A 23,080-nucleotide genomic window follows, 5' to 3' on the forward strand; every position below is an offset into this window, starting at 1 on the left:
AGAAGCCAAGTGCGACCACGAAGAGTTACACTGCCTTCATGACAGCGCTTTTGTTTAACAAGCCGCCAAAACTCCAGAGTGAGTTTCCCATCGCTGTGTCGTATAGAACCAGCCCCTTTGCGACTTCCTGGTTTCTGAGCGCTGCTCGCACTGACAAACTGGAGAAGGCGGGGTCAGTTGTCGAAGGGAGGAACTTACTCACTTCTCGCCGGAACCCCGCTTACGAGCCAGACATGTCAGCAGGGACACCAGCCGGTTACTGAGCTCAAGTGGAAGAGGAATAAGTGTTTGTGTCCCCTGCAGCGTGTGATTCTCAGCACGCAGGGACCCCCCCCCCCCCCCCCCCAACGACCCCCCCTCCCCCCGACCCCGGTGAGAGCTCTTCAATGGAAGCTTACTTCGGGCGCTAAGATTCCAAGGGGGAAGATAGCAGGGGGGGCAGTTCGCCTGGTCTGCCTGCTGCATTAGGATGTCCAGTCCCCACTCTTCAGCTGGGTGGCTAAGGTATGGCGTTTCTTGGGCTTAGTAGTTCACGTGTTTTTGAATTATTTAAGTTGCGCATGTAATTCACCTGTGCAGCGCCACTCTCAATCTCTAACACAGCCATGCAGCAGTTAGCCGAACCCCCAGGCATCAACACAGAAGAAGGACGCTCAGGAGAAGCCGTCCGCAGATCGCCACACAGTGATAGCCATTTGGTTTAGAACACGTGACCTATGCAAATGAGTGCTCTGGAAGGAAGGAAAATTACCAAAAGGCAATAATTGACAAAAACATTAAAACACAGTGATAGAACAGAGTCTATGATACACATGTATAGATATTTAATATCAAAACTTTTTATTATATAACAAATAATATTAGTGTACACATCTTGTGAAAAAATATGAATTTTTCTTGTTTTATTGAGCTGCACCTTTTGGTAGTTGCTGAAAACTTCCTGCTTTTTAACATTTCTGTTAAGTATATCCGTACCGAGGGCCGTCTTGGCTCTCCATGCAGCGTCCACATCACCACCCCATTTCACCCCAATGGACAACAGGAACGTTTATATGATGATTGATGAGCAGTGTAGTCACTCCCATCTATTCCACTAACCTGCGAGTGACAATGGAAGCAAGATTGTGCGTGGTAATAAATATTAGTAAAATAGCACACCCCCCGGAGGCTTATGGGAAATGGAGTTCACAAACTAGTACTGCACACTTTTTAGGTCCACTTTTCAGGTCCTCCAGGCTTTCTACAGAAGATAGTTGATGATTATCAGACAGTTTAGTGAAACATTAGGTAGTATGATAATGTGCTGCATGGCTAAACATTTATAAGGTCCCAAAGACGAGACCTATTGGCTATGCCAATGCTTGTTTATAAGATCCAAGCTAATTTCAACATCAACATCAGAGATCGCCTCTCTGTAGGGAACACACCACTTAACGGGTTGACTCCAGCTTTGCAACCATCACCTACTCTGGTGGCTTTTACACCAATTGCTCTGTTAGACTCATTGATGGTCCTCAAGTCTCTTAAATTGGGTTCACCGACAGACCCTTGCCCGGCTAGACTGTTGTCCTTGGTCGCAGAGATGGTCAACCCCGTGTTTAATAGACTAATCAACCTGTCCCTCTCAGAAGCCACGGTGCATGCCAAAATCGTGCCACTGTTGAAAAATCCTACTCTGGATCCCTCTATCCTTTCCAGCTATCGCCCTATTTCTCTTCTTCCTGGAGTGGCGAAAGTATGTGAAAAAGTGGTTAACAAACAATTGACCAACTATGTCGAGCTTCACAGCCTGCTCCATCCAGCTCAATCGGGATTCAGAGCCACGTACAGCACAGAGACGGCTCTTCTCGAAGCTGCTGAAGCCATTTGGGAAACCTTGGACTCTGGCGGTAGGGTGGCCCTGATTCTGTTGGGCTTCTCAGTGGCATTCGACACATTCCTTGCTTCTGGACCGTTTCCTGGAAATTGGAATTTTGGGGTATGCCTGGAAATGGTGGAAGTCTTTTCTGGGGGGCAGATCACAACAAGTCTGACTCCCCCCGCTGCCACCCCCCTCCCCCACTTCCCACCCATGACTGTGACCACGGGAGTGCCTCAGGGGTCCTCTCTGAGCCCCCTTCTTTTTAATATATATATGTCACTCCCCTGATAGAGATGGCTGAGGAGCCTGGAGCTAAGATCATCGCTTATGCAGATGACACCCAGCTCTTCTTCACATGGAAGAAAAATGATTCCTCTACCTCTCTAGCTAAAACCTGTCTTACAGCCGTCTTCCAATGGTTCTCCTCTGCAAAGTTAAAGTGCAACGAGGAAAAAATTGAGATTCTTCTTTTTGGAAGCTTCCTCTCTCAACCACCAAAAACCTAGGGATATGGTGCGCTGAGAAGTTGAACTTCTCTACTCAGATCAAGAAGCTTACAGGTCAGTGCTTCGGTACACTAAAATCCCTTACAAAGTTTCTACCTTTCCTCCCTAAGTCAGCAAGTGAAACGGTTACCCCTACTCTGATATCATCACGCATTGATTATGCTAATGCCCTGTACGTGGGCTTGCCGAGCTATCTCTTGAACAGACTACAGGCAGTCCAGAATGCTGCTGCCAGGACTCTTCTTAATATTCCCATAAAGACCAGCGTGAGGCAACACTTGCGCGATCTCCACTGGCTTCCTGTGACAGAAAGAGTCAAGTTTAATCCCTTGTCCTGGCTCACTCGGCTCTATACGGACACGATCCTTCATTTTTGCAAAAACACTTCGGGTTTTATGTTCCTCCCAGACAGTTGCGTTCAGCAACGCAGCTTCGTGCCCACGTCCCGCGATTTCACCTTAAGAGAGGTGGAGGGAGCTCTCTTGCTTTTAGGGCGGCCTCATCCTGGAATTGGCTTCCCTTGGACCTCCGCAGCATTCAGGACCCCATGCTCTTCAGGAAGAGACTCAAGACGTTTCTCTTCATATAGCCCTTTCCACCTCTCCCCTACCAGGTTCGCCCCAGGACACTCTGATTAGCTGTGTGCGTTACAAATTTCATAAACCTAAAGAGGAGGCTTGAAAAATCTGCTAGCCTGTCAACTCTTGGTCAGTGTCAAAGCAAACCAGTGCCAATATGCTACCACCATCTGCATTTGCAATGTTTAATAAATCAGCATACTAACTAGGGCCACTGTAACTATGCAGCAGGGGAGACCAACTTAATGCTGCAGGGATGGCTACATTTTGCGACAAAACATGCTAATTGTATGGCGTAGTGCTGCACATTTTGTTATAAGGTTAACACTTTCTGGCTAAAGGTTCGCCTCCTCAGTACCACTTTAACACTGAAATGCACAAAGAGTTGAAAGGGGAGCAGTCGATTTTTTTCAAAGGGTTGTCCACTGCGCAACTATACCTGTCAACTATTTCTTTTGTAACTTTTTATCCATTAGAGTCTGCAGATTATTCAGCAGATATTGAATTATATGGTAAATGTGTTAAATTCATATTTATGCGGAAAAGGCTGCATAATTCCAGTGGCCTGGATAATAACCGTTTGGAAAATTCAAACTACAAAGTCAAACCAGGATACAAAAGATTTCCTGAAGCTGAAGACTTCTCTCAAAAGCACTCCTTCAATGAAGTCTGTTATGTTTTTTCAGGAGCAAGAGCCCCCAAATCTGATGTTGTGTTGCAGTAGGCCCCAAGCTGAGCCCCTTTCAAAGGACTTTGTTCTCCAATGGGGGAGGATATGGGCATTGCAATTTATCATTCTCTAATGTTCTGTTAACAGCATTTTCTGGCCTGTTCAATCCAGAACTGCCTATTAAGAGATGACTTCCTAAAGACTATAATCTTGATCCAACTGATTTTTAAGTTTATTTTCACAATACATTACTATAATATTCAGTGAGTGTTGGAGGCTAGTATTTATGTGATTTAAAATGGCAGTGTCATCCTCATAAAGGGCAGATGGCTGTTCCCTACTCTGTTTTGGTAAACGATTATCAACCTGTCCAAAAATGTAATCACTTATAAATTAGAGAAGTGGTTGAACAGCCATGTTTTATGGGTTAGTCATGAGAAGCGGTTTGGTCATACTCGTACCTCGGCCAGTAGGTACTTCCACTCAGTTAGAACGTAAAATCTGAATCCCTTAAGAATAACTGAGGAGATTTACCCATTTATTATGTTTTAGTCATTGCTAAATTTAGTCAAAAGAATGAAAAATTTCCTAGCTGACGTAACGGAAAGTTTCAATTCTATTAAGGACTCGGAGGCGAGGATTATGCTCCATCTTTCTTTAATTTCAATAGCAGCACTTCAAAGTTAAACAAAACCACTGTTCCCATGAACCACAGGGAGCCTAATACAAAACAATAGAGAGTGTCCATGGGTAGACAGTCCAACATCCATGCACCAATCACAGGGCTCCTGGGGGTATGTAGTCCTCTGTCCCTATCCATTCCTCCTCTTTCGATGCTGCAGGCCAGCCAGTCCCAGATCCTCATGAATCTTGTTTGCCAGAATCGCCTGCGGAAGCAAAGGACAGCGTAAGCGAGAACCTTGGCTAAGGTTTAGTCCTGCAAGGAAAGAATTCCGGTACATTGAGGATTGAGAATCCGGCTGCCAACTGAAGAACCGGGGCAGCTGGTGATCCAACCGGGATGCAAACAGATCCACCGAAAACGGGCCCCAGATGCTCTGGAGGTCCGCAAACACCCCCGGATGAAGTTTCCACAAGCTGACGTCCTGAACATGCCGTGAGTGGAAATCCGCCACTTGGTTGCTGTGGACCGGAAGGTATTCCGCCGTGACGGAAACATGATGGTCGAGGCAATACTGCCCAAAATTCGCCGCCAGGGTTGGATAGTGCTCGAGAGCGGGTTCCCCCCAGGTGGTTGATGTAACGCACTGTGGATAAGTTGTCCATCCTGAGGAGGACGCAAGAACGGACCGAGTCTTTGGTCCAGCATTTGATCGCAAAAGATCCCGCCAACAGTTCTAGGCAGTTGATGTGAAGCCGCTGTTCCTGTGGTGACCACACACCTCCTGTAGCAAACTCGCCACATCGTGCGCCCCATCCGGATCTGCTGGCATCGGATTCGATAATGATATCGGGCGCGGAACCGAAGATCGCCCGCCCATTCCAGGCTTCCATATTGGCAAGCCACCATTGCAATTCTTCTCTGGCTTCGGCCGAAAGGAGGACTTTCCGGGGGTAGGAGAGGCCCCTGCGAAGGTGCCGCGCCTTCAGGCGTTGTAAAGCCCTGTAGTGCAATGGGCCCGGAAAAATCGCTTGGATGGAGGCTGAGAGAAGACCGACTATGCGGGCCAGTTGGCGGAGGGAGAGGCGCGACTGTGCGAGGGATCTTCTGATCTCGTGATGAATCTTGGTCATTTTGCGAGGCTGAGGGTGGCTGCCACCGAGTCGATTACAAATCCAAGGAACGTCACTTGTTGGGCCGGAATCAGGACGGATTTCGCTTCGTTGACAATGAAGCCTAAACTCTGAAGGGGATTCACCGCCATTTGAAGGTGTTCCGACAAAACCCGAGGACATTGGGCCATAATCAAAATGTCGTCCAGGTAGACGATCATGCACATGCCGGATGCCCTCAAACGTTCGATCGCGTGCCGAAAAACCTTGGTGAAACACCAAGGGGCGGATGACAGACCGAACGGGAGGGTGGTGAACTCGTACACCGTGTCCCGCCACTGGAATTGCAAAAACCTACTGTGCGGAGGAAAAATCGGAATCGCCAGGTAAGCGTCCTTGAGGTCCAGACGCGCCATCCAATCGCCGGGCCTGAGGAGATCGCGCAAGAGATGGATGCCCTCCATCTTGAAGTGGCGGTAAACCAGCCACTCGTTGAACTCCCGCAGATTGATAACTGGACGCTGAGTCCCGTCGGCTTTGTCGACCAAGAAAATATTGCTGAGGAAACCTCTGGAGTGAGGCCGCGCCTCGACGATAGCGTGCTTGTCCAATAAGGCGGAGACCTCTATGTCGACCAATGCCATGTTGGCGGCCGAAAAAGAAAGGGGGCGAGGGGGAGCCGACTGGAAAGGTTCTCCATGGAAGTCTATGTGGGACCGTTTGCAGCACCCACGCGTCCCCCGTGACAGAAGTCCAGGCCTGGAAAAAATGCGCCAGACGGCCCCCCACTTTTAGAAGGGAAGAAGGGAGAACACTCACCGTACGAGTTGGAAGCTCCACTGCCTCGACCGCCTCTGCCTTTTCCTCTGCGACCTCTGGTCGGGTAGAAGTTTCCGAATCTGGCTTGATCTTGTTAGTTGCCATTACCGGAGCCTTGCCCTCTGCCCTGATTAAGACGGCCGGACGAGAGGCCCCTGCCTCGTCCGGCCCCCCGTAAAACACGGGGGCGGAAAACTTTCCTGATGTTAGAATGGGCTCTATCTAGCGAGGTGAAAGTATTGACAAATTTACCCAATTCCTTAATAAAGGGTTCTCTGAAAAGGCCTCCCTGGGCCACGGAGCCTGCCTCAGAGTCAGCGAGGTCGCCAAGCTTGGGATCCACCTTGATGAGCAAGCTTCGGCGTCTCTCCGCAGAGAGTGCGCAGTTGGCGTTCCCTAGGAACACCACAACGCGCTGAGCCCAACCAGAGAGGGTATCAGGAGAAATCAGAGAGCCTGATACTTTGGCCTCTTCGGCCATATCAAGAATCTTTGTGGCAGGTCCAAGAACATCAAGGAGTTTATCCTGGCAAGCTCGCCAGGACCTGTCAATACCCCGCTTGGGGTCCTTGACAAACCTTTGCAGGAATGTCTCCATGTGGGGGTCAATCTCAGGTGTAGCAGCAACCTTGCCCTCCAGAGAAGGCCGGGGGCATTCCGCCCTAAGACAGCTCCTGGCTGTGGCCTCTAACGGCCGACGGATTCTGCTGGCGACATACTGGGTGACTTTTTCTGAGGGAGCCCAGTCCGAGGAGCGGGGATGCAAAATATCATCAGGGTCTAACATGTTGGCGCAAAGGTTTTGCGCCTCGGTAGTCTGTTCTGGACGGGACGGCCGCCAGGGACGGGATGGGCCAGCCTCGTCGTCAGCATTGTCTGCTACCTCCCCCGAAGGTGCAGGAGGTGCCGGTGTGGGATTACTCGCTAAGAACGCCTGCTTAAGGCGAGCGAAGGCATCCACATCCACTCCAGTCTCTTTAGGCCGTTTGGCAGGGGGAGGCTGGGTATCCACAAGAGTACCACCGGAAACGGAGGAGGGCGGAGGGAGGTTTTGCGCCCTGGCTAACGCCTGCTCTATTTTACGGGAAAGGCGATCCTCCAAGGGCCCCATGGCCTGCTCAACCGCCCTGTGGACAGAATCGTCCACCGCGTCATAATAGTCCTCCTCCCATTGTAGGTCTGCTAGGGGATCCTCCTCCCACTGACCGTCCTGCTGATAAGCCTCCTCGTCGTAAGACTCCATGAATAATGAAGGGCGTCAAGCAGGTAAGTGGGGCAAAAGAGGGTAACCTCTATAGTGTAGGGGGGCTGGGTGTCAGCCTGAATACGGTGCGGGCAATGCTCGCGTTTTAGAAGGGAACAAGCCCTGGTGCAATTAAAAACTTAGGGCACCCTGCCAACAATATGGGACCCAATACTGGCTCTGCAGAGCGTTAGTAAAGTATAACTGATACAGACCCCACCCCCAAGGCGATTGGAATCGCCAAGAGACTTGCTGCCTAATGCAGGTAAATACTTGCTGCCTAATGGCAGGTACAGACTCGCAAAGCGAGCGTTCAAAAAGGCTCAGGGGGTGGGGGGGCATTGAAATAAACACTGCCTCAGGGCAGGACAACAGACCACACGGGTGTAGAAGGCAGGGCAGGCTCCTCGGCGAAACGTCTCAGGCATTGAAAAGCGTGTGAGGAATGCGCAGAATGCCAGACGTTTCACCGATGAGGCGCGCGCCAGGCGCCCTCTAGCGGTAGGAGGAGCACCGCGAGCCTGAGCACCAAAAGAACCGGCCGTTAGAGAGGAAGAACGCTCCCACGGCCGAGCGAGCGAGGGAAAACCTGATTAGCGGCTCCCTCGCACAGCTGCTGAAGGGAATAAGATTAGAATCAGCAAGACTAAGAAAAACGGAAACATGACCGAAACTGACAGGAAAAAACGCGCTGCAAATGAACGCGTTAAATAAAGCCAGCTGATCCCAAAATCACATTAGCATACAGCGCGCGTGAAGCGCGAGTGAAACATAAAACTGTTACTACATGAGAACATGACATTCCCCACAACCAATGTAAGAAGGGAAACCACACTTATCTCAGGCTGCCAGCATTAAAGAAAGAGGAGGAATGGATAGGGATAGAGGACTACATACCCCCAGGAGCCCTGTGATTGGTGCATGGATGTTGGACTGTCTACCCATGGACACTCTCTATTGTTTTGTATTAGGTTCCCTGTGGTTCATGGGAACAGTGGTTTTGTTTAACTTTGAAGTGCTGCTATTGAAATTAAAGAAAGATAGAGCCTAATCCTCGCCTCCGGTCCTGACATAGAATCTATTACTATTTCAAGATCGAAAAAAACGCAATATATTCTTATTTATTTCTTGTTTTGTCAAACCAGAATCCTACAAGGTGTGTGGTGAGCTGAGCAAAATGTTTGTCACTCACTTTGAACTCTATTAGCTAGCCCCATCTCCTAGAACCAATTAAGTATTTGAAGATGCAGTACTTTTGAAAGGATCTTACTTAAGAAACTGAGCTTTTCAAGAAAGCTATAATTTGCCAAGGAGGCTTGATCACTCTTATCTGATAGGGACATCTAGCTGTAGATTCCTTAACGTTTGAATTTTCCCCAGGTGTCAGACAGGATCTGAAATTTTTCAGTCTGAGTCTGATGCTGAAGGTGCTCAAGGAAGGCTGTATGAAGTTGCTGGCGCGGACCTCAGAAAATTCACGGCCTCTGACTTCATCTTCCAAAACGGAGGTCATGGGGCCGTTCCAGGAACAGGGGCTGTTCTCCAGGACCTCGTACTTGAGAAGCATCCGAGGTTAAGCGTAGGCGTTTGAAGTTGCGGTACTCTCTGACTTCGTTGCGTAGAGCCTCAGTCTCCCATTGCTCCACCCGCTTGCCGGTTGAGGAGGCCGTTTGTGACTCTGCCTCTTGTCTCCCCCATCTTTCCTGGAGCCAGGGCATTGGTGGCACAGATGAGGGAGTATTATAACTTTCTACTTCTCATCTTTAGTCCTCCACCTTCCACTGGAGCTCCCATAGGTCCCAAGGAGGTGAGTGGAACCACGCTGGTGGGTTTGTCCTTGGTGTCAGTTGGGGCTATTTGGTTTGTACCGGTTGTGTTGACCAACTCCTGTTGCGCCGGTGCACAGCCCTTCGGGGACTCCTTCTTCGGCATCTGTTATCAATCAGCTGACTCCCACATTGATGTTGGTGGCGCCGATTGAAGCGTCTCCTATCGCCGTTGAAGCGTTGCGTTCTAGATGTCGATCGGCGTCTGGTGCAGTCGGTAGAGCAAGCTGGGGAGAATGTGGCATTTTCACTTCCTTCTCAGAGAGCGACTTCGGAGGGTCACCTTGTAACAGGTGATTAAAGGGGGCCTGGGATTTTTCAGTCCTTTTCTGAGATTATTCCACCTCAGGTGGAGGAGAGTTGGATATCTGCTCTTGGTGGTGGGCTAGAGTCCTCTCCAGCCTCGGGGTTACTTTCCCCTCCTAGTCTTGCTACTGAGCCAAGTTCCTCCTTTGCCAATATGTTGAAGAGAGAGGCGGCAGTGTTGGAGTGGTCATCACCTATGGTGGAGAAGTCACCCGACCCTCTAATTGATGTCCTTTACTGAGGTCAGTTGGGGGGAAAAGCCGGTTCTTCCAAACCATGCAGCCCTGTTCGACATATTGTTAGGTACTTGGGCAAAGCCTGATTCAGAGGTCTCGGTGGACCGCGCTATATCTCGCAGGCATCTGCTTGCTCCGGGAGATACAGTTTGTCTCCTCAGACCTCCTTCCACGCGTAGCCTAGTAGTTCAGGCCGCTACAGCCTCTCAAGATATGGATTCTTCACCTAAGAATCCATTAAATAGGGACTCGGAGTCCAGATGCATGTGGCAAACCGATCTTTGCTTCCGCTAGTTCTGCGTTAAGGTCTATCAACACGTCTTGTGTTATGGGACATTCTTTCCACACTCTGTGAGATACCTTGCAGACTATGTTGTCATCGCTTTCGGATAGCCTCCGTTCTGATGTTGAAATCTGGACTAAATATGGTCAAAAGCAGCTAAGCTGATAATCCGATGTGGTATGGGTACTACTGATACAGTAGGCTGGGCCATGACATGTTCGGTGGTGCTCTGGCGTCGTGCATGATTAAGTACTTCAGATTTTCAGAGGCTGTGCAGGCGACTTAAGTCGATAGGCCCATTGTTGGTGTCCATCTTTTTTGGGCTTAGGTCTATTCAGCATTGAGACGCTTCTGTGATAGGAGAAGCGATACTGAGTCTTAGCTACTCTTTCTCTGTTATATGTTCTTTAATTTGACCCTATACTTGGGTTATATAAATGACACTGGATGTTTATTCTCTCACAGGGCCTAAATTGTTAGGGCATTGACATGTCCCTCTTTTTTTAACACCGGTTTGGTGTTTCTGCGGGGTGCAGATGTTATTGTTTCAATAGTGTCTGTAAAAGTGTAAGTGGTATAAGGACACCTGAGGTATATTCTTTTTCTTTTTTCCTCTGATAATGGGCTTAATGCTATAGGCCCTTTTGAGGTGATGTGCCTTCCAGTTAGGAAGTTTACCTTTTCAGATGCTTCTTTCGAAGCAGTTTGGTATGTAGGTATGCATTACTGTTGACTTGTAGTATTTCTAATAGAGACACGTTATTTTTGCCGCATGTGAGACCTTGTATATGGAGTGTATGCTTGTTTTTTTGCTAATACTCCGAATTTCCACTTCAGGGTACTTTTGGTCTCTAGGTTGGCCAACACAGACCTTTTTGCTACTTTAACGGTGTGCACTTTTCATAGATTTCAGGTAGTGCATGGATTGCTTTTGCGTTGGATAATTTTTAGGTTCTGATTCCTGGTAAAAGGATCATGCCAGTTTTGATATGTGTTGAGGTCTTTACCTGCACATGGGAATTGGTTCCATGGAAGTGTGCTCCTCTTTGCTGGAGGACTTACATCTGGCAAGCTCAGAGTGTCTGATGTGTATTCCTCTGAAGTTTTGGTTTCCTCCATTTTTGGAGTTGATACTTATTCTTATGTTCACTTCTAAAACATGGTTGTTCTGTGAGCTCTGCTTGTAAGGTCATCTGAGATACAGTGTTGGACAAGTTACTTGTCTTTGGTGGAGTCTTGTCTGGTGGAGACATGATCTTGATGACTCTATTAGATTGAATATTTACTTTAGAAATGTTTACGACAATGCCTTACATGGTTGAAAAGATTTCTATTCTATCAGAAGGTAAGGTTTGCTTTTTGATCTTTCTGTACTTAAAGAACATCCTGCTTATTTCCATACTCTTTGGCATTGGTACTATTGATAGTTATACATTTCCTATCGGGAGGTTTGATGTTCTCTGTGTCCTTGGGGCATTTCTGTTTCTCTGTTAACCATTTGTTATTTCTGCTCCTTACAGCCCTTCAAGGGATTATAGTGTGAACATATGTCCTTGTGCTTCGTGTATTCTTATAGAACTAAATATATGTACCTGAACACTTGTCTGCCTTACAGTAGATTGGATTTTGGCTCATATGCCTGGTGGACAGTTAATCCAAACTAGCTTCCCTTTTTGGGTATTTGTCAGGTGCTTGGTTTATTCTGTTAATCTTGACCTGCTAGGCAAGTGTGGTTGTAAGTGCTTGCTGCTGGCGAGGGCTCATGTTCATGTGGGGTTTCTTTAGTTAGTAACAGCCTTTCAAGATACTTTTGACAGGAAGTGTTATCTCCGTATTGAGTCACCCAAGGTGTTTCATTGAGGGTGCTGTTTCTCTCTTGATATTATTTTGTATGGTACTTTGGGACTGGTTTTTCAGTTCTGTTTATCCATCTGTGTGTATACAGAGTTTACATAAGTGTTTTGCATATGTGTTTGCACATGTTGAGATGCAGTTCTGCTATATGTTATAACAAGCATTTGCAATGCAATAGGTCTCGCAGTTGTGAGAGTTTGAGCTATTGGCATTGTAAATGGCAATGCCTTTTATTTACGTGTTGGTTTTTAAAACATAAATAAAAGGCATTGTCATTTACAATGCCAATAGCTTAAACTCTAGCAAATGCGAGACCTATTGCATTGCAAATGCTTGTTGCTACAGCTGATGAGTTGGTTCCTCATAGGTTTTTTCAAGTATAATTTTGCCTTGCAGTAGAGAATTGCAGTTTCTTGTGCGACAAAAGTGTCTTTCGGGTCTTCCTATCTTCATTTCCTCCCTTTTGCTAACGATATGTGGTTGTTTGTTCCTATGTGAGAGCAGAGGCGCAACTAGAAGCTGTCTCAGCCCGGGCTGACACACACGACTGAGGGGGGCTGAAGCCCTTTGAGCCCAATGGGCATTGCACGCCTTTGTGAGAGGCTGTTCCTTTTGACATTTGTCTGTGGCATAGTGCGTTCCAGCCGAACTTCTCTTTGTGGCATTTCTCAAGCATGTTCTATTTGCCCCCTTTTCTACTATAGACTGGGTGGCACACCCCCATTGCTGCACACAATGCCAGGAACAGGTGGAGTATCTTCTCCGAGATCTGCCTTTGAAGAGCTCTTACTTGCTTTTAGGGATGGGATGTAGGGGGGGGGGAGGGGAAGGGAAGGGGTCTTCCTATGGCTAAATCGCGTCCCCGTGGAAATTGACAGAGTCCATTTTGACTGAAAATATGGCAGGCAGATGTATTCAAGATCCTCTCCCAAATTTATTGGAAAAATGATTCCCTTGGTGGCTAGCTCTGCTTTTTTCTCTGGGTGTGGCGAGTTGTTCAGGAAGTTCACTAAAACCTTCTAGTTGATCGGATGCAATCCGGTACCGTGAAGTAGCAGGCGAAACTGTATTAACGGACTAAGACCACATCATTCATTGTATCCACCCCTAGAGGTAGCGCGCATCCATTCATATCTACTAACGTACTTGGACCGGAGTATTATTCTGTCTAACCTCCCTCCTGCTGTGCTGGAGCAATGGTGGCATTGATATGCCAGGACCCTTGGTTTCTCACGCTGCGGCATTAAGTCCTGAAGTATGACTCCAAGCAATGTCTGCAAGGAGGGTGGGGAGCACACAGACTTACTCCTCCTGTGGGTCTGAGTTCACGTGCTGTTTAGTCAACCCAAGGTTTTCCTGTTTCTGAAAGGGGTGACTTCAATGGAACACTTACCCTCGTCCTTAAAAAGGAGAAATGTGTATGTAAAAATGTTTGAGCTGTGCTAGGAAGACTCGTGTGCTGCAGTATCTTACCCTTGCCTCTGTCGTCGTTCGGTGGGCATCGCCTGTGGTGGATGTGTGTTTTTGAGTGGGGCCAGGAATGAGCTGCACAATGTCAGTGCCCCTTTTAATGGGTCAGGAGCGCTAAAATGGTGGAAGGTAATGCAGGTGGAGCAATGAATATTTTTTTATCCAGGCCGTCCTATTAAAACAATTCAAATTGTAGTGAGTCTACATTACAGCCGCCTCTCTCTGCTACACCTCCAGTTACATAAGCCAACACTAGCAGTGTGTCTCGTCACTCTCCTAGACCTGCTCTTAAGAGTCAAACCCATTTACTCATTTTAAATAATATTTAATGATTGTCTATAAGGGTGAAATCACGAAGGGCCTCGTTTTTTTAATTATACACAAGCGCACACAAATACGTCTTCTAATAATGATTAGCTTTTACGCTTTTTGATTTTATGCTTTCACCCTTACCCCCAAAGCTTATTCTAGATGACACTTTAACTTTGAGCCCCTTAGGAGCTCCGCAGCCTCTAAAGAAATAAACCTAAAACTGTGCTGCAGTCCAGGTCCTATTCGGAGTCAGACACTGGGGCTTTATGAGCAGCACCAAGAATGCAACAATGAAAATGCACATCACAGCCAACGTAAACCTGTCATCATGTCTGCTCTAGGTTCTCCTCTGTGGACTATATCTTTAATATTTATTAAAAAGTAGCACAAGAACACAGGTCCAATATAAGGGTGCGCTATGTATGCAGGCGATAATTTATCAGACAGTCTTTCATAACGTCTCCGAGCCAGATGACTGAATCAATGTGCATGCAAGGTAACGGTAATTTAGCAGCGGATGTTACTCCGGCGGCCAGTCTTCGGCATAGCTGTGTGCAAATAACAGGATGTGGCTTAACAGCCAGAGCTGCCGACTCTGGAGCTGGGGAAGTAGGTTTGAGCCTCGGCGTTGGCTCAACACCCTGTGATTCTGGGCAAATCAATTCATCTCCCGAAGCCTACCAAAAAAACCTGTGTCCTGGTGTAACTAACGTGAATGGTGCTCCTGTAACGCGCTCAGATACTTTCAGGTCGAGTTCACGCTATATAAATCTGCAGGCAAAAAAGAAATTCTGCTCGGCGATCTCAAACAACCCATTGTAAGGTGAAGAGCTCCGTCTTGTTAATGCTGTCATGAAGTTTTTATTTTGCAATCTACTTTCCAATTCACTGCACACTCGCAAATGGACGTGCCTGTATTTTTGTGTACAATTTTCACAACTTCCTTCATACTGTTTGAAAATGCCAGTAACATGATAAACATCGTGGAAAGTTTGTGGAGTCACCAGATGTCATGGAAGAGTATTTTAATTACATATACTTAAAGGTGGGCGCCGTGCTTAAATAAAGGGCGATGCAACATCATAAGTGATTAAACAAAGAAAGCGAACGCGGGGAGTAAAGAAACTGAAAGGGCGCTATGCGCGCGTTTTGCTAAGACGCTGTCATTACACGTGTATGCATATGTCCTGTCCGGGCGTGTGGACATGCCCTGTCCAGGCAGGCACGCCGAAGGAAGACCGGGAGGGAACCAAACATGCTTCCCTCTCAATAGAAAGCACGGATTTGGCGGGCGCACCAATAAGAAGCGTAGGTGGAGCTTCCACCCTCGCTTCGCAAGCCAAAGCGACAACAATAGATCTCGCCAGGAGTGTGCGGCGCATGCGCTGTGTCGCTAGGCGAGACCTACTAAGACTATTACAATTTGTCTAAAAAAAAAGGCTTTTGTTTTAAAGATGGACTATGATGTTCCTCTGTCTTGATACTTGGATTTATGTTCCCGACCTTGCATTAAGTGAGTTTATTAGTCTTTGTTTTAATGACAATGGGTTTCAGAAGCCCTTCTGTTTTGGAATTATCAAGACTGATTTTCTGCAGACATTTCTATACTGATATAGAGAATGCGGGTTACATGGCATTCACTTTGCCTTTACCCCTTCTAGTTCAAGGACTCACTTACCCTAAGGGGGTTAAATATTATTGTCTGACTGTTGTCAGATGTCTTCTGTGAGGTTATTATCCTGACCCCCTTGAGGCTTTGGTTTTTATGTGCCTGCGGGGTTGTTCCCTACTTACATTGTCTGGGGTCATTGACACGGTTTTTTTGGAGAGCTATTCTCTTTAGTTTAATTCCTACATATGCCTGGTCAATTTAGACCAGTTGGTTCTCTTTGAGAGGTCTGTGATCAATTTCCACTTGCTGGTTCTTTTTCAGAGCTTTGATCAGATTAGTTCACAGATGCTCCTCCTGGTGGGTATGGTTATGGTATTTAATTCAAAAGTTAAGGAATCTGCGGCTAGATATCTCTATCAGATGAACAAATTACTTTTGCCCTGCCCATCGTCCCCTTTCTGCGAACTATATTTAAAGTAAGAGTTTTGCCATTTTCAGTACTGGTTTTGTATACCAGTGATCGCTGTTTCACGTAATTATGTGATTCTACTTACCATTTTGTCTTCTTAAATCTTGACTTGCTATTGCCATACTTTCATATCCATTTGCTTTGTCATAACAATGCGCCTTTCCTTATGAGCCTTGTCTGGATATTATCATACCATTCATTCCATTTTCTAATTATGTTTTAAAGATACAGTGATCTTTTTAGGCACTCTGTTTCAACACCCAGTTTCTATAGTGGCTTTGTGTTTTAGCACAGAAGATTTCACAGAAGAAACTGAGGTCCGCGTGGCAGAGGGGGCTTATATGACTTCACTGAGTCAATGTCATCACAGAGTCGTAAGGTGCTGTTCCCCGGCGTACAAAGATACTGCTGAACATTTTTCTGATCCAGTCTGACGCCTGGGGAGAATTCAAAAGCTAAGGAATCTGTGGCTAGGCTATGTCTCTACCAAATAATACTTTACCAAAGGTAAGTAACTTGTTTATTTACATGGGTTCTAAGACCAGCCTTCCCAGGTACTGGTCTTAGTTCTACTCTTGAAAGGAGCAAAGGTTTATTTAACCTAATCACACCACAAATCTTTTCACCACTATGCTGCAAATGCCATCCGGATCAATAGCTCAAACATTCCTGGGACTTGCAGGTCATTCTCATAAAAAGTAACCGCTCTAGAGACCTAATCAGAAGAGCAGTTAATGCTGTTGTCATATTTTAGCTTTAACCTGTCAGTGAAGGACCTGTGGTCTTTTGTCTCTATGAATTTTTCTCTTCTTTGGGAATTAATTAAATCAGCATATTTTGGATCTTATGACATGTTTGCTTCTTTTCTTGTATTTATTTGTTGCTCTTTCTATTACTTTCCGTTTCTTATTTTCTCATTGATGCTGCTACTTTGCTTAAAGAAAAAGAAAGTTACATTTTTTGTCTTAAACGTTTCCCTTTATTTTCTTGAGTCTGGCTCGACAGCACAGCATTCACTTTACTTATGTAATCACTAGATAAAGAGCTTTTAGAAGCAGTGCTGAGAGAGGAGTTTGGTGTCCACCCACATGTTGGTTTTCCTCTACAAGCTTTTGATGGGGAATGAGATGCATGCTTCTGCTGAAAAAACTGTGTGTGTATGGAAATGCTTATCTTGTTGGAAAGATTATGGCACCACCATTTTCAAAATAGCTCTTTTACCCAGCATTGAGGGAACTTCATTCCTTTTTGCAAGTTTATCATTTGCATTTGTGTAACCTTTCCTATGTTTCTGTCATTAAACCCACCTCTTTATATTGATACGCAAGGAGGAATCCAAAGTTTGCATTCATTGTTCTCCTATAGCAGAATCAAGTATCAAAGGAAATACATTGGATTTGGTCTAGTTCACCTTGAACCCTTCAGTAAACAAGCATTGGCAAAGCCAAAAGGTCTCGCCTTTGGGGCCTTATAAGTATTTAGTTATGCAGCACAATATCCTTCCTGTAACAACATCAACTGTTGTATGGCTAAACACTTATAAGGTCCCAAAGGCAAGATCTATTTGCTATGCGATGCTCTTGTCTCTGGGGTTCTAACCCTAGGCCCTGTAAGACCGGACCGTGAGTGAACCTCCACTCATATCCAGCATCGAGACTCGAACCTGGTTCAAACAACAGGGAAGTAGGAGGGTGAGAGGGTACAGAGCAGGCGGGTGGGAGGGGATGGAGCAAGTGAAAAAATGAACACTGATATGTGATGCTTAAATCCAAATAAAAAAGTAGGTCCAAAAACAGGAGCAGTGGATGGACACGGGTACTTGGTCCATGTTCTAAGAGAAGGGGGGGCAAACACGAGCGGTGTTCAATCGAACAAATGGCATGCCTACGAATTGTAAACAACATGTCTCCAAGAGGCAGCGCAAGCGCTGCCTAGCCAGGAAAATCACAAGAGACACGACAGCAAAAATAAAATGCAAGGTATTTAGTCTTCCCCGTATAACACCGCCCCTGGTGCCACCCACTACTTGCATCCAAGATCACATATTTCCTGCGTATTGATTATTACTTCGAGCCTTGCTGGCTGATCTCTGCCACTCACCTCGTTCTTCAAGGCAGGGGCCTCGGGGGTCAAGAGATCACTTCCAGATCGAGGACTGAGTGTCCTTAGCTTCCAGTCGTGCTTTGAGTGTGACAGCTCGAGGCGCAGCCTTATTTATACTCTACTGTCTGGAAAGTACCGCGCAAGAAGAGAACTTGGCATCCAAACAACATAACAAACAGCAGAGCTCTGGAAAATACGGTGAATTATGGCGAAAAGTAAACACTGAAACCAGCATAATAAGCGAGGGCTGTCCCTGGGACTGAGAGGCTTATGGACTGTGTCATACTCCCAATAAAACATTGATGAGACATATGTGGGCTTCTTCTGCCTTCAGACAAAACGCTAATAAATGAGATTTGGGTAATACAATGCATGCGGGTGTGGGTGGTGGGCTGGAATGCAGACCAAAGGAAAGCGAGAAACAGGAATGAAGGAATAATGAAAATATGGGATAACACAGAGAGAGGAAGAAACAGAAAAAGTATACATGAGAGGGAAAGATAAGAGAGGAAAAGGAGGATTAGTAAAATAAGCGCGCGCCACGGGCTGAAAGTTAAAAAAAAAAAAAAAAAAAAAAAAAAAAAAAAAAAGCATTGGCATAGCCAATAGGTCTCTCCTTTGGGACCTTATAAGTGTTTAGCCATGCAACAGTTGCATAACTAAACACTTGTAAGGTCCCAAAAGCGAGACCTATTGGCTATGCCAATGCTTGTTTTAACTGCTGCAATCTATTGAAGCCTCACGGAGAACATCAAAGCGGCCGCGATCAAAGTGAAAGTAATAGCGGTAAAGCGCGATGCGTGCTCCCGCACACATGCACTGTAGGTCTAGGCTGGCCTGGTAGCACTTTTTGGAGCCCTCACAAAATGTCTCGCCAGACCAGCGCATGGGCTGGGTCAGGCGAGACCTAAAAAGCATTGGCATAGTCAATAGGTCTTGCCTTTGGGACCTTATAAGTGTTTAGCCATGCAACAGTTGCATAACTAAATACTTATAAGGTCCCAAAAGCGAGACCTATTGGCTATGCCAAGCGGCCGCGAAAGTGAAAGTAATCGCGGCCAAGCGCGACGCGCGTGCGCCCATGCACTGTAGCTCTAGGCTGGCCTGGTAGCCCTTTTTGGAGCCCTCTCAAAAAGTCTCGCCAGACCAGCGCATGCGCTGGATCAGGCGAGACCTAAAAAGAACTTTCTAAATATTTGCTGTATTGCAGGATTTTATGTGGCTTAATGGTTAAATGAACAATATGTCCACCGTGTATAATGCTGTAACAGTGACCCTCATCTTCTCTCCCAATGCTGCAGCCCTCATGCTGTTGACACAAGAGAAAGGGGTTTGATTAGCTTTGGACACTATTTAGTGGACTTTTCTATTGCCTCAGGAAAGGGATTCATGGCCATCAGAATGTGCAAGTGAGACAGGGCAGTTCTGCTTGAAGTAAATCTTGATCCAGAGATCGGCCAGAAAATATACCTATACCTTTGTGACACAGGGCCTTGGGTTATCCACTAGCTACTAAGGGAAGTCAAAAGCACTTTCTCCAATGAGAAAAACTATAACGGCTTCCTTTTTGCACCTCTAGTTAAAAGTGAAATCTGACGCAACAGTCTAATGGCCTTTGGTGCCCATACACAGCACAATAGTGGACTGATCTGTGTTGCACCAGAGTGGGAACCACTAGGATTAATCTTTTATAAAATATTATGGCCCCCATTTTCCTGTTATGTTTCAGTATTGAAAGTGATCTAAATGAGCACATTTTATTTCCTGCTTTGGGAAACATGATGATTATTTATTTTCTAAGCTTAGGGTCACAGCACTTAAAATGTTAGTTGTTTAAGTAAAAGATCATGACAATCCCAATAAAGTGCCAGTCCAGTAGTACCGCTGCCTGACATGCTCTGCTTGACTAGTGTTAGCAGTAGTTCTTATTCTAGCACATCTCTTAAGTCCCATAGCTGCCTCTTTTCAGGCTTGACTATTTACTCCAAACCAATTGTCTACACATGTTCATTATACAATACCGATTGTCAAGATGCCCATTGTGCTTGCTCAGTGCATTCATACATATCAATAAAGATGCTGGCACAGAAAAATAAATATCTGCATTTGATGACCCCCCCCCCCCTTGCCTGCTTGTCGGCAAGCCTGAAGTCCTACCAGACTAGTCCCTTTCTATATGCTGTGTAAAGTTCTCGAAACTGTATTTGCATACTGTGAGAAGTTGGCCTGGCATATGCTGTTCCTAGTTATAGGGACACCTTGCACCAGTCTAATTCGACTCTTATTGATGATAGGTTTAAGACAACCTTTAAAGAAAGCTATCCTAGTGGTAGCTGTGGAGAGCAGCCTTCAGGCTAAGTCTTGAAGGAGTGTTAAGCTTAGTGTTTTACCCTAATAACCTCTTGAATATCCAAATGAAAGAGTAGCCCACACAGGTATATATATAAAATATATGTATTTATTCTAGACAGAATCCCACAGTCACTTTATGTGGCTAGTGGCAAAGTTACACCTCAAACAAGCATTTATAAACACAATAAATAGCACAGAAATCAATGGGCCCCAGGGGGGGGACCAAACCATATACTAAAATAGTGGTATAAGAACCACGACAATTCTACAGGCAGTGCCTAGGGCATTCAGGATCGCTTGCCCCTTCAGAATCCACCCACAGTTAAGAGGAAGGGGACCCACGGGAGGCGTGTGCAGTGCGAGAAGCTGCTATCGGGATCGCAATGTTAGCCTATGGAGAATGTCGCGGTTGAATAATTAAGGTTTAAGGACACTTCTAACAACAGTACAAAGTTAAGGCTTGAGACTTAAGGCCTTGGAGAGCCCACCACCACGGGAGTACCGAAGTACCACTGTTACCTGCCCCAGGGAAGCCGGGTGCATAGGTCGATTCTGGTGTCGGGTCGCGGGCTGATTTTCAATGGAAAAGTAGTCCAAACTGCTGCTAGCTGGAAGCGTCGTTGAAGTCGTGAAGATTAAAGTTGAAGAGAAGATAAAGGTGAACCTGAAAGCAGAGGGGACAGAGTCTGGGTCACAGCAAAGTGACCAGGGAGCTCACAGCAAGGAGCTCGTGGAAGTCGGGTGCTTCAGGTGTAGAAGGTACAGCTGGGCTCTGCAGTCACGGGCTCCGGGAGGCTTCAAGGAAGGCCAGCTTCTGGAGGGCGACTGTCCCACGTCGGCTGAGGGTCGCTGCGGTGTTAGTGTCCCGATTGGATCCACTAAGCATTGGCAACCGCAACCCACGCAAGATGAACAAAGCAGCTGCTGGTGCAGACCCACGAGGTCTGAGGGTGCTCTCCTTTGCAGGGAGCGTAGAGCAGGCCTGGAGCAACCAGGGGAACTCTTGGAAAGATAGGGTTTCCTCCGTCAGGGCCCACAAGTCGAGAGACAAGGGACCGCGGAGGGCAGCAAAATGGAGTGCGTAAAAGGGCTCCCACGGGCCACCGGAGTGGACTAGGGGGCTGAGCTTTGGCACGGATGCTGCTTGAAGGTTGGCTCAGAAATGGGCCAAAGCACAACTTCCCCACTGGTCGGGGTCGTGTGCTATGCAAGAGGTGGCCGGGGTCTCGGGGTATGCAGGGATCTCGGCACCCACGTGGTCCACGGTGCTCAGGCTTGCTGGGCACGCTCACAGGACTCTGGGATGCACTGGAGACCCACCTCAAGGTTGATGGAAGGCGTCGAAGTTCGTGAGAGCAGCGAAGTTCCAACCGGGTATCTTGCAGTCTTTTAGGTGCCTGCCAAGCAGGGGGATAACTCCTTTATCCCAAGGGAGATTTCTTCAGTCAGCTGGGCAGCAGCTCGTCGAAGGTCAGTTCTGTGAAGTCCTGTACGAATCTAAGGCTCTAGGGCAAAGTTATTCCCATATATCCCCAAGATTAGGGGATGGTCCAAAATAGAGCCTACCAATCAGAGTAGAGGCGGGAAAGGGTGGCTACACCCACTCCCCTTTGTGTGGTTCCCGCCTGGGCGAGGGGCAGGATGTCCCTGAACCGGTTCCAGGCGGTGTATGCAGAATTGGGGCTCTGCAGCTGCCTACGTGCAACTCTGAAAGGACATTTGGTGCACCCACCCTGTTCCAATCCACATATCCTGTCTGGGGAGGTGCTGGCACCTCCCTGCCACAGGAGCCCTATTGTCCAGATGGCGAGGCTGGGGTTTTCCCCAGCAACAGCCAGCCAGAGTCGTGTAGGTGGCGGACAGTAGCCATTTTGTGGTACATGTGCACTTTTAAATTGGTGTCTAAATTCTACCGCTTTTCCCATATCACCCTCCTAGCAAGGGGGAGTCGTGCCCCCATGCCCATGGCTGGACTGGGGGTATGATTCCTTCATGTTTGACACCAAACACGATATGGTTCTGTGTAGCCATTCCCAAGTTACAGCGATGACGCAATAACTTATAATGCGGTTAAGAGTATATGGTATGGCTACACTACAAACAACCCAGTAACGATTTTACGAAGGTTGCAGAGAGGTCCTACTCACGTAGGGGTCCCCCCTCACACATACCTCAGCACCCAGCCCTGTAGGATTACCAGGGCCTGCCATAGGGGTGACCTATGAGAGTATATGTGTTGTAATGGTATGGGACATAGGGTACCTACATCCCTGTAAGGGGTGCTAGCACCACCTTACCCAGGCTACAGTAGTGGCCTGGTGGTGTCAGTTTGGGTGGCTGTCCCAGGGTGGCACAATAAGTGCTGCAGCCCTGGTAGGCCTACTGGGGGACCCATGCCCTGGGTACCTAGGGTACCATCTACAAGGGACTGGTAGGGCATGCCCAGCATCCAATTATGTTTGTACCTAGAGTACTCACAACAGTTTTAGGGAGAAAGCAGATAGGCTGGGGTCCTGGATAGCAGGATCCCAGCCAGACTAGTCAAAAACCACTTAAATACCAGGCAAAAAGTTGGGGGCAACCATTAGTCAGATTCCACTCTCCTACACATACTCAGTCAGCAAGTTTTTGTGGCCTTGCAGCAACATGTTAGAAATCAATTCTCGAAGACGAACTCCCTCTGGATTCCCCAGGGTTTCCATAATTTCTGTTTATTACGCCAAATTAGTCATGATTTTTTTCAATGGCTTTGTTGATTCCCAGGTGCAGTGATCACCAGGTTACTTTGCTTCTCATATTTTAAACAAACGATTTGTGTTGATAACTACATTTTTTTGTAATGTATA

The 23,080-nt window shown here is 46.9% G+C and overlaps 1 protein-coding gene across 7 annotated transcripts in view; it reads left to right on the top strand.

The window, feature by feature from the left end:
• The window catches only part of BCLAF3 (BCLAF1 and THRAP3 family member 3), a 604,159-nt gene that overhangs the window by 72,518 nt on the left and 508,561 nt on the right, over nt 1–23,080 (top strand). The gene's annotated exons all lie outside the window — the stretch shown is intronic.

This window comes from Triturus cristatus, chromosome 8, assembly GCF_964204655.1.
Source record: "Triturus cristatus chromosome 8, aTriCri1.1, whole genome shotgun sequence".
Taxonomy (NCBI): domain Eukaryota; kingdom Metazoa; phylum Chordata; class Amphibia; order Caudata; family Salamandridae; genus Triturus; species Triturus cristatus.